A 12,698-nucleotide genomic window follows, 5' to 3' on the forward strand; every position below is an offset into this window, starting at 1 on the left:
GTAACCCAATTTCAACTTGACACCATTACAAAGAAACTTATGGCTGGCGATGACAAATAGATACATTTCATTGAACATAGTAACGATCGAGAAAAAAAAGGATACTGTATTTTTTTCACAAACATTGAGACTGCTACAACTACACTACATAAACACGATATACCATGACTGTCGTGTTCTTCAACTGGTGTCAGCGGGACCACCTGGCATCAGTTGGTAAGAGTTGGGATGACAGATCTCCAAGAGCCAGTGAGCCCAGGATCAAACTGAGAGCATAACAAACGAGACACACAGGAGACCGGGACGAATGCTGGTCGTGACAGATGAGGCTGGAGAGAGTATTCCTTCGGCGGTCATTTCTAACACCCAGCGTCCCATTACTCCGACAGCGTCGCCGCCAGGTTCTCGGTGGTCTGCCTGCGGGTCTAATCCTAAAGCGTTTTCTGTGAACATATGAAATAAAACGCCATTAAAATTTTGTTATGCGTGGGAGAGAGAAGCTAAGCGATAAATCCGTTAACACAAAATTAGTTATTATTTTTCAAATTATTTGTAAAGTGTTGATTATTTACAAAACAGAAGAATTCAGGATGAGAGAAATGGAAAGATGAATAACAATAAAATACAGTATAGCAAAAGCAAAGTACGGGTGAAAACAAAAGACTGATCATAATACTACAGCCAAAACAAAAGTATGACAAAAGTTCACACGGTACCAAAATTTATGTTTTTACCCACAATAAGAAATTATAAGTTGTGATGAATAAAAGAAAGAACAAAATTATGTATATCCTAATTCTTTTTTTTTATCTCTAGAATAAAGATTTTCTTGTGGCAGCCTCCAGCTCTCCACACTACAGTCTTGAGTTAAGGGACAAGACAGTGCGGAGCCGGAAACTGTCCAGACGTCCCATTAAACGAGATAAAAGCCTGGGCTGTACCACCGTCAGGATGGTTCACACTACACCACCACCACCGTCAGGATGGTTCACACTACACCACCACCACCGTCTGGATGGTTCACACTACACCACCACCACCGTCAGCATGGTTCACACTACACCACCACCACCGTCTGGGTGGTTCACACTACACCACCACCACCGTTCACACTACACCACCACCACCGTCTGGATGGTTCACACTACACCACCACCACCGTCTGGATGGTTCACACTCAGGGTGGTTCACCACACCACCACCACCGTCACCACCACCACCACCGTCTGGATGGTTCACTACACCACCACCGTCAGGACGGTTCACACTACACCACCACCACCGTTAGGGTGGTTCACACTACACCACCACCACCGTCAGGCTGCTACACCACCACCACCGTCAGGCTGGTTCACACTACACCACCACCACCGTCAGGATGGTTCACACTACCACCACCACCGTCTGGATGGTTCACACACCACCACCACCGTCAGGATGGTTCACACTACACCACCACCGTCACACACTACCACCACCACACTACACCGCCACCGTCTGGATGGTTCACACTACACCACCACCACCGTCAGGATGGTTCACACACCACCACCACCGTGATGGTTCACACTGCCACCGTCTGGATGGTTCACACTACACCACCACCACCGTCAGGGGTGGTTCACACACCACCACCACCGTCTGGATGGTTCACACTACACCGCCACCACCGCCTGGATGGTTCACTACACCACCACCACCGTCAGGATGGTTCACACTACACCACCACCACCGTCAGGCTGGTTCACACTACACCACCACCACCCACCACCACCGTCAGGATGGTTCACACCACCACCACCACCACCACCGTCAGGATGGTTCACACTACACCACCACCACCGTCAGGGTGGTTCACACTACACCACCACCACCGTCTGGATGGTTCACACTACACCACCACCACCGTCAGGATGGTCACTTCAGGGTGGTTCACACCACACCACCACCACCGTTAGGGTGGTTCACACTACACCACCACCACCGTCAGGATGGTTCACACTACCACCACCACCGTCAGGGTGGTTCACACCACCACTACCACCGTCAGGGGTGGTTCGTCACCTACCACCGTCAGGATGGTTCACACTACACCACCACCACCGTCAGGGGTGGTTCACCACACCACCACCACCGTCAGGGGTGGTTCACACTACCACCACCGTCTGGATGGTTCCACTACACCACCACCACCGTCAGGATGGTTCACACTACACCACCACCACCGTTAGGGTGGTTCACACTACACCACCACCACCGGCAGGCTGGTTCACGCTACACACCACCACCGTCAGGATGGTTCACACTACACCACCACCACCGTTAGGGTGGTTCACACTACACCACCACCGGCAGGCTGGTTCACACTACACCACCACCACCGTCCAGGATGGTTCACGCTACACCACCACCACCGTCAGGATGGTTCACACTACACCACCACCACCGTTAGGGTGGTTCACTACACCACCACCACCGGCAGGCTGGTTCACACACCACCACCGTCACACACGTCACCACCGGCAGGCTGGTTCACACTACACCACCACCACCGTCACACCACCACCGTTAGGGTTCACACACACACCACCACCGTCAGGATGGTTCACGCTACACCACCACCACCGTCAGGATGGTTCGTGGTTCACGCTACACCACCACCACCGTCGGGTGGTTCACACTACACCACCACCGTTAGGGTGGTTCACACTATGGTTCACGCTACACCACCACCACCGTCAGGATGGTTCACGCTACACCACCACCACCGTCAGGATGGTTCACGCTACACCACCACCACCGTCAGGATGGTTCACGCTACGCCACCACCACCGTCAGGATGGTTCACGCTACACCACCACCACCGTCAGGATGGTTCACGCTACACCACCACCACCGGCAGGATGGCTTACTGATATTAGGATATTTTTAACCAGAGAAATCATCCACTGAATGCTCTATTATTCCCTCTACGAAATACCAAGAGTAGTCATAAGGGTGAAATGTCAGGTGTTAGAGATTTTGTTGATAGGAATGTTTGTTCGTATGGAAAAGAAAATATAGAAAAATTAGTTAAAAGAAAGAGTTGTTATTCAGTACAACCCAACAACCTGGTGGCCATGGAAGCTTTCTACCCTTCCTTTCTCCCACACAAGTAACACCGAGTTATTGGTGCTCATTAATCAGTGTCAATATTCATACCTTCATGACTATTAAGTTAATCATCTTGATGCCTTTTATCCATACGTTATAATCCTTTGTTCATATTAATATCACACACCTTTCTCAGTGTTAATCTTAATATCTTCCTGAAAACTAGTGTTAATACCTTATCAATAGTTACTTATCTCTAAACTCTCCCTAGAACGGTTATGTCTTACTGGGCTTAGAGAGAGATTATAGCGAGTTAACCTGTGACTGAGTGATGATTACGCCCTCGCCTGACACAAGAAAACACTGGTGAAGTTATCAGTAGGAGACAGACCGCCAACCTCGTCGCCCCTGAGGTGTTGCAGTAATCAAACACGACCACTGCCAAGTTTCAAAACAATCAAATGCCTGGCCAGAACCCTCCAAGATTTGTTGTTGAATGCAGAGCGGCCACAACATAGCTGTGGTGTTGTGGGGGGTAACTGACCACCGTTGAATGATGGAGTATTGGTGGAGATGCTGATGCTACCTGTTGCTTTCTCGCTCCAACATTTCCTCTGCGTGTTTGTGTAGTTTTCTGTAGGCGAGGTTGTTCAAATGTGTTTCGATGTGTTCCTGTGTATATGCATGTGCCAAGTGTGAATATGTGTGGGTATAAGAGTATGTAGGTATGCTCTTATTCCACTTACCCTTCAAGCTCACTAATCCAGTCTTATAGAAGTCCTATTAATCTTCTCAAACCACTGTTAGTACCCTCTGTCATCTTGTCAACGTGAAAGCGGTTTGAAACTCTTAGTCATAAATGGACATGTGTGACGGGGATTATTGGACTGGTACATTGTCGTGGAGTAAGAACACATCTCTTGTCGGAATTCCTAGTTTGTTTTTGCTTTATGCCACGATAATAGACACCAGTGACCGTTGTCTTATGCTAACACACACGATCTTGCCCGCAGAGGGTTAAATTCTGAACTTCTTGGAAATCAGAGAATGTTGGTGTATTTATTGTATGGATTCCATGCGGTACTTGGGGTCCTAATGATTATAGTTTGGGTGAATTAGCTTTGTATAATTCAGTGAGCCATCTTCCGAGCATCTCCCGAGTGCTCAGGTCTTAGAACTAATCCTGCAGAAATTCCAACCTTAGTGCTGATATCATCCAGTTAAATACACCTGTACGCCATGATCAAGCTCTCGCTTCGGGTTACAGTGGCCTCGTTGTGGCATCTGGAGGCCGTCCTGACCGGGACTCAGCCTCAAGGGTCTCCCGCCCATACTTGAACTCATTATTACTGTGCCATATAAACCTGTATAAACACTTCCACTAGGTGTCGATGAATTGCTTTTGCGGTATATTCTCTTCTCTTGGAATATTCAAGAAATTCACCAAAATCTGTAGTTTTCTTAGACGTCTAATTTTAAATTGACATTTTAAGGTAATGAACTGTTATGCTGTAGCCAGATTAACAGAAACATATACAAACAGTAAATTTCCTGTTACTATAACATTAAAACCTTCCGTATTGCTTTACCCTGAATTGCGAAACCTTTTCCCTGCCCCTCGCATGTGTATGTTTACGGCAATGGATATATGCCTGTGTGGGTACTGCAGGTTCTATTTTTTTTTTAGTGTGTATGCAATTTTGCACGCGTATCTGTGGTAAATGAGAGTGCGTATGTGTGTCTGTGTTTGTGTAAGTGATAATATGTGTATGTTCTCGTGGATATGAGTATTATTTGTTTCTGTGCGTATGTTGTTATAATACCTTTGTTCCCTCCCTATGTATTATCTGTATCACCATCAACAGTGTTCCTTCTCTTTATGCTGTGTCCCCACTTTGGTGTTACTTTAATGTATACTGTGTCAGCCTTTTATGTGTTACTTTACTGTGTTCCCTAACATGTACTCAGCTAACGCTGAAATGGTATCGCTTCATTTATATTAATATTCGTTTTCTATTTCTTTTTATTTACCTCTCTCATGTTCCTCTCTCCCGAGAATGACGTATCTGCACTAGTTCCCCAGAAGGCGTCGCCTTGGTTAAATGTGGAATTCTTTGACGTCAATCAGTTTCATTTTACATTTTATTTCATCTACTTTAAGGTTTTAACATTATCTGGGACTTGTAATTTTCCTGAGATCAAAATATAACATATCTGGACTATTGAAACAGTGTACCAACTTTGACAAACTTTCTCCTTGTGAGGAATTGTTAGGAAGCCTCAGGTGAGCGGCTGGTGTACCACGCAGTCTGTGTAGCTTTACTTTACCCAACACTCAAAGTCCGTGTTCACACTAGTGTGGACGACGTAGTCAACTTAACATGTATTTTTACTAGCTGGTCGCTTTGTATGGATTACTGTTATGAGAAAGGCGCGTCTCTGATATGTATTATGAATCTTGTTGTTTAATGAGACGCATATGTCTGTGTTTAGGTAATAGTGACGAGTAACAGGTGAGATCGTGTTGTCATCAGTGGAAAATATATTCATGTATCAGGGTAAGAGGTGTGTTATGTATCGTGGTCATGCTGGGCAAGATATGTGTGTCATATACCAAGGTCGTCATGGAAATGTACGGTCATGTACTGTACTATAGTGATACTGAGGGAAAGTTGTACTTATGTTCTGTGGGGATCCTTTGTAAGACGTGTGGTCATGTACTAAAGTCGTCATGAGTGAGAGGTGTATAGGCATGCATCTAAGTCAACTAAGTTGGCTCGCCTCTCTCCCTGAAGCACTAACCCCGAGATTCAGACTTGTGAACCCGAAGCAGTAGACTAATACATTATTCTGTCCCTAAGTGCTTCGGATTCACAAGTTTCAATCTCAGGGTTGGTCCTGGGTGAAAGGACGTGTCGTGCATTATGACAGTATTCATTACCTAAAGGAATAGTTGCATATTAATCCATACCTCATATTTGTTACAGTTTACGTTATGTAAACCCCTTAATGATATTTATTTATCGTTAACACTGACGATATCTTAGCTTAATTAGTGCCTGAGGAAGCATTATTACAGGATCTATTACATAATATCAGGGAGGTTCATTAATAACACAGGGAAGTATAACCCACAGTGGACGACCTAGAGGACAACTAAAACATTGACCTTACGCTGCTGGGGTTAATCCAGCAGAAGTAGAGAACTGGCGGAGGACCGTACTTCATGGCGAGGAATTTATCGGCAGCCTAAGACTTCAATAAGGCTTTTGATAAGTGTGAAATAATTTTATATATGTAAACTGGTTGGTAGTTTACACTGAAAGATTAATTGCCAAAAAAAACTTCTGCCATGGACATCACTCATGGGTCCCGTAGGCCTGTAGACTTGTCAGAGGCAATAGGGATACAGCACAATGTAGACTACGCCTTCTACAGTATTGATACAACAGGCGGCAACATGGCTGGCACTGTACTCTAACGATTTCAGTTCCTCATTCGTAAGTTAGGTATTTATTTAATAGAGATTGTTTTTCACTGAACCAGCCACCTTTAGATCAGCAGGTGAACGTGGTTACACTTGGCTCTCCTAACCCTCTCATAAACATACAAACATGAAATACTTACATCAGGCCGTATCACTATCAATTGCTTATGTTTTTTTTTTTTTTATTGGTCTACAACATGAATTATAAATGAGAAATGCATAACAGTCTACTGAGAGAGGAGACTGTGTGGAGGAACAGCCAATGATAATTCTTTTTCCCTAATATCAAAATGAGAAGCACTTGTAAATGGAGGATGGCAGCCTTTATGTCCACACGCACTTACCTTAATAACTCAGAGTGTATTAAGTGGAAATTTTCACCAAGGAATTAGGTGTTTAGAGATTCTCCTCATTACTTCAGAGATAAGTCCCTAAATACTGTAACTATAAGGGAGGGCGTAAGTCATCAAGGTATAATACTGAATGTTGTTGCTGAATCTTGGGGAGGATTGTTGGTAGACAGGGGTGGGGGTCTAGCGAGAAGACTGAGGTATAAAAAGGCAATGGGAAGCGTATAGAGGAGTGAGGGATGGGAGGTTAATTATTTTAAAAAAAAGTCGTGTATGTAAGGAGAAGCAAGATAGAGGCGGTACAGCCCACGAAACTAGGACCCTAAGAGTTTACCTATGTATACAGTACGAGAGTAAAAGACTAGTAAACATTCTTTGGTTGAAATATTTGGATCTGTAACCTCGACAGAAAAATACAACGTGAAACAAAGATAAATCAATCTATCATTATGTTACGATGTTGGAGAGACAATTGGATGTTCTTTAGTCTTATCACAGTTGTCCTGGAGCCTAACTCAGTTAACCACTCTTCCTGTTTTGCTCTGGTGATCATGGATTTCAGATCATGTTCGGACAGTGGTAGAGAAGTTCGAACCGTCTATACAGTATATGGTAGACTAATTTCTTCTGTGTAGTCAGTAGCACCTCCTTGGTTGGTACACTGTAGTAGGGGCAGTGTTGACCAATGAGCCTCAAGTTTAACTTCTCACTAACTGTCTGCCATTTTTCCAGGAATGTGTGGTTGTTCACGAATCAGGACGCTGTCTGGATTCATTTTATCCTGCTGTGATGAGACGTTCCTTGATGATGTCATTTATTTTCTTATACCGCGAACACTATTTAGTACAGTTTTTACAGTCAAGGCCAAGGAGCCCAAACCAGTCCATTATATCCTTTCCGCAGATGCATTTATATTCTGTATGAGTTATTGCGGCAAGGCGGAGAATTGTGTTAATACGTTAAACTGGAAGGTCAAAGCGGGTACCTACTGGAAAATTTGGGATAGTCAAAAGGAGCTCCTGCGGTGGGTAGAACTTTTGGTTTTAAGCGACAATCTCTTACTCTGATTGCATACCCTCAATCTGTGTTGTGGCGATTTTTCCATATTTTCCATGAGGGTTTTCCCAGCCGGATTGCTTGTACTGTAAGCCTTTGTGGAAACTGGTCTGGTTGATAGGGATGAGTATCCAATTGGATGAATCCCTATAGATATACAGTGAATTGGGTCTTGTATTACAAAACAATAGTCTCCTAGATGTACAGGAAGAATTTCTATCACCTCACTCACTGTAATTAACGATAGGAATACTGTTGGGTGATATGTGAGGCTACAGGAACGCCCAGAACCCTGCGTCTGACCGGGAGTACAGCTTGACTACACTGAGTCCTCCAAGTAGAGAATGATTTATTTTTCCAATATGGATTTAGGCAAAAAACTTGATATGGAGATAGAATACTCTACGAGAGTCTTCATCAATGATGCCGTTGTTCACCCTGGCCAGCTCAACTACTGCAGTTTATGATCAGTAATGGTATCCCGACAAAACATTTGCAATATGGCAGCTTGACAGAGACAAAATCACACTTCCATAGCGTAAGACAAAGACCTAGGTTCCCTTCGAGCGCTTTTATTCTTTCAACTGAAAGCATTTAAGGGGGACAGTGACATGTATTTTACTGTATAATAATAATGTACAGTCCCCTTCACGAGTGAGTTTACAGGAGCTCGTCATATAAACATTCCACAAATCATTATCTTTGAGACATTTGTTTTAATATTGTTTCAATGTTATTCCATAGTGTGTGTGCTGTTGCTAGTTTCCTTCTGTTGAATGTAAACAAACACAGGCCTAGTACATTGCACAAAACCTGCGAGCCTCTGTAAACACACTAGTACATTAACTTTGACTTCTAAAGTATCCAAAAAATTATGGTTCTAGGACGAATTTTATGAAACTGAACCTAAAGCTCTGAACTAAAACCTCAATGGTCTGTACAGTATGAGCATTACCCCGAGAACATCAAATAAACCCATTAAAAATAAATTAACAGAAAAATAAATATGGCCATCAATAATACTACACCTCTGTGTCATTTCATCATAAATAATTTCCACAACTGAAAATATTACGATGTAGGGAAGGAAAGAAGCGAGGGAAGAAAGAGATGAGAGTACAGGCTAGAGTCTCGGGCAAGATACTCAGAACTGTGAGAAGTTATGAATCTGTTGATTAATATGCAAAATGAGTTTGTTCAAGAGGTTAAGGGGAGGAGGAGGTGGTAATACATTTTGATTGGGAGGCGGGATTGAGTTATCTGGTGTGTGGGAAGAGAAGGAGAATATAGGCAAAGGGAAGAGTTAAGGGTGTAAAAGAAACGGTGAAGAGGCAAATTAATACCAGAAGGAAAAGAGAATAAAAATAGCTGTATAATGGAAAGGAGGAGAAGGGATGTATTTGGTGAGAAGGCAAGAAATGGGATGCATTAGATAAATAAATTAGGACGATAATGATAATAAATAAATGGAAAGAATAGTGATTAAATAACAAACAGGAAAAATACAAACAGGAGAAAGAGAAGAGGAGAATGCTGGCAGGGAAGAAGAAACAGAAGAAAAGAACCAGTGAAAGGACCAAGAACCAGGGAAAGGGCTGGCAGGGTCATACACAAACCTAGGGGTGAAGGGAGGGTAGTGAAGGGCTGGCAGGGTCATATACTACAAACCTAGGGAGAAGGAAGGGCTGCAGGCTGGCAGGTCATACTACAAAACCTAGGGTGAAGGGAGGGGTAGGGGGAAGAGGGCTGGCAGGGCATACTACAAACCTAGGGGTGAAGGGAGGGTAGTGAAGGGCTGGGAGGGTGAAGGGTGAATGGCAGGGTCATACAAAACCTAGGGGGTGAAGGGAGGGGCAGTGAAGGGCTGGCAGGGCCTACTACAAACCTAGGGGTGAAGGGAGGGTAGTGAAGGCTGGCAGGGTCATACTACAAACCAGGTAGTGAAGGGCTACAAACCTAGGGTGAAGGGAGGGCAGTGAAGGGCACACTACAAACCTAGGGGTGAAGGGAGGGTAGGAAGGGCCTACACAAACCTAGGGGTGCTAAGGGGTGAAGGGAGGGTAGTGAAGGGCTGGCAGGGTCATACACAAACCTAGGGGTGAAGGGTAGGGCAGGTGGCAAGGTGCACTACAAACCTAGGGTGAAGGAGGGGTGGGTGGCAGGGCACTGAAGGTCAAGGGCACACAAACCTAGGGTGAAGGGGGAGGGGAAGGGTGAAGGGAGGGTAGTGAAGGGCTGGCAGGGCATCAACCTGAAGGAGGAAAACCTACCTAGGGTGAAGGAGGGGTAGTGAAGGGCTGGCAGGGCAGGGCCACAAACCTAGGGTGAAGGGAGGGTAGTGAAGGGCTGGCAGGGTGTACTACACCTAGGGGTGAAGGGGAGGGCAGGAAGGGCTGGCAGGGTCTACACACCTAGGGTGGGGAGGGTAGGGGCTGGCAGGTCATACTACAACAGGGTGGTGAAGGGCTGGGGGGGTGAAGGAGGGGTAGTGAAGGGCTGGCAGGGTCACACTACATACCTAGGGTGAAGGGGCAGGGGTGAAGGGAGTGAAGGCTAAACCTAGGGTGAAGGAGGTAGTGAAGGGCTGGCAGGGTCATACTACATACCTAGGGGTGAAGGGCTGGCAGGGACCTAGGGTAGGGAGGGTAGTGAAGGGCTGGCAGGGTCATACTGTACTACAAACCTAGGGTGAAGGGAGGGCAGTGAAGGGCTGGCAGGTACTGAAGGAGGGCCAGTGGCTGTCATACTACTACACCTAGTGAAGGGAGGGTAGTGAAGGCTGGAGGGTGAGGGAGAGGGCTGGCAGGGTCATACTACAAACCTAGGGGTGAAGGAGGCAGTGAAGGCTGGCAGGGTCATACTGAAGGGAGGCAGTGAAGGGCTGGCAGGGTCATACTACATACCTAGGGGTGAAGGGAGGGTGGTGAAGGGCTGCAGGGTCATACACAAACCTAGGGGTGAAGGGAGGGTAGGGTGAAGGGCTGGGGCAGGGCTGGCAGTGGTCACACAATACCTAGGTGAAGGGAGGGTAGTGAAGGGCTGGCAGGGCTGGCATACACAAACCTAGGGGTGAAGGGAGGGCAGTGAAGGGCTGTCAATACCTACAAGGACTGCGTAGGGGTGTAGGGAGGGCTGGCAGGGTCATACTACAAACCTAGGGTAGTGAAGGGCTGGCAGGGTCATACTACAAACCTAGGGGTGTAGGGGAGGTAGTGAAGGGGCTGGCAGGGTCATACTACATACCTAGGGTGAAGGGAGGGTAGTGAAGGGCTGGCAGGGTTACACTACAAACCTAGGGGTGGGAGGGAGGGAAGGGCTGCAGGGTGTACTACAAACCTAGGGGTGAAGGGAGGGTAGTGAAGGGCTGGCAGGGTCATACTACATACCTAGGGGTGAAGGGAGGGTGGTGAAGGGCTGGCAGGGTCATACTCACAACCCTAGGTGTGAAGGGAGGGTAGTGAAGGGGCTGGCAGGGTCATACTACAAACCTAGGGGTGAAGGAGGGGTAGGTGGAAGGGCTGGCAGGGCTGGCAGGGCCACAAACCTAGGGTGAAGGGAGTGGTAGTGAAGGGGCTGGCAGGGCTATACTACAAACCTAGGGGTGGGGAGGTAGTGAAGGGGCTGGCAGGGTCATACTACAAAACCTAGGGTGAAGGGAGGCAGGAAGGACTGGCAGGGTCATACTACAAACCAGGGGTGTAGGGGAGGGTAGTGAAGGGCTGGCAGGGTCAGCACAAAACCTAGCAAGGGCTGGCAGGTCATACTACGAACCTAGGGTGAAGGGAGGGTAGTGAAGGGCTGGCAGGGTCATACTACAAAACCTAGGGGGGAGTGGGCAGTGAAGGGCTGGCAGGGCTAGGGTGAGGGAGGTAGTGAAGGCTGGCAGGTCATACTACAAAACCTAGGGGTGAAGGGAGGGTGAAGGGCTGGGGAGGGTGTAAGGGAGGTAGTGAAGGGCTGGCAGGGCTACTACAAACCAGGTAGTGAAGGGCTGGGCAGTGAAGGGCTGGGAGGGTACACAAACCTAGGGTGTAGGGAGGGGTGAAGGCTGGCAGGGTCATACACAAACCCTAGGGGTGAAGGGAGTAGTGAAGGGCTGGCAGGGCCACTACACCTAGGGGTGAAGGGAGGGTGGTGAAGGGCTGGCAGGGTCATACTACAAACCTGGGTAGGGAGGGCAGTGAAGGGCTGGCAGGGTCATGACCTAGGGTGTAGTAGGGAGGGTAGTGAAGGGCTGGCAGGGTCATACTACAAACCTAGGGTGAAGGGAGGGTAGTGAAGGGCTGGCAGGGTCATACTACAAACCTAGGGTGAAGGGAGGGTAGTGAAGGGCTGGCAGGGTCATACTACAAACCTAGGGTGAAGGGAGGGAAGAGAAGGGCTGGCAGGGTCATACTACAAACCTAGGGTGAAGGGAGGGTAGTGAAGGGCTGGCAGGGTCATACTACAAACCTAGGGTGAAGGGAGGGTAGTGAAGGGCTGGCAGGGTCATACTACAAACCTAGGGTGAAGGGAGGGTAGTGAAGGGCTGGCAGGGTCATACTACATACCTAGGGTGAAGGGAGGGTGGTGAAGGGCTTTTGTTTTGAAAGTTAGTAACATATTATCACTGGTATTAAAAGTATTAATAAAAATGACTGTCAAATAATTCTTGTACAGTGCATGACGTAATCAATTAACAACATTCAGCATCTTTATTTGTTATTTGCACT

The sequence above is a fragment of the Homarus americanus genome, unplaced genomic scaffold (assembly GCF_018991925.1).
Source record: "Homarus americanus isolate GMGI-L3 unplaced genomic scaffold, GMGI_Hamer_2.0 scaffold11022, whole genome shotgun sequence".
Lineage (NCBI taxonomy): Eukaryota > Metazoa > Arthropoda > Malacostraca > Decapoda > Nephropidae > Homarus > Homarus americanus.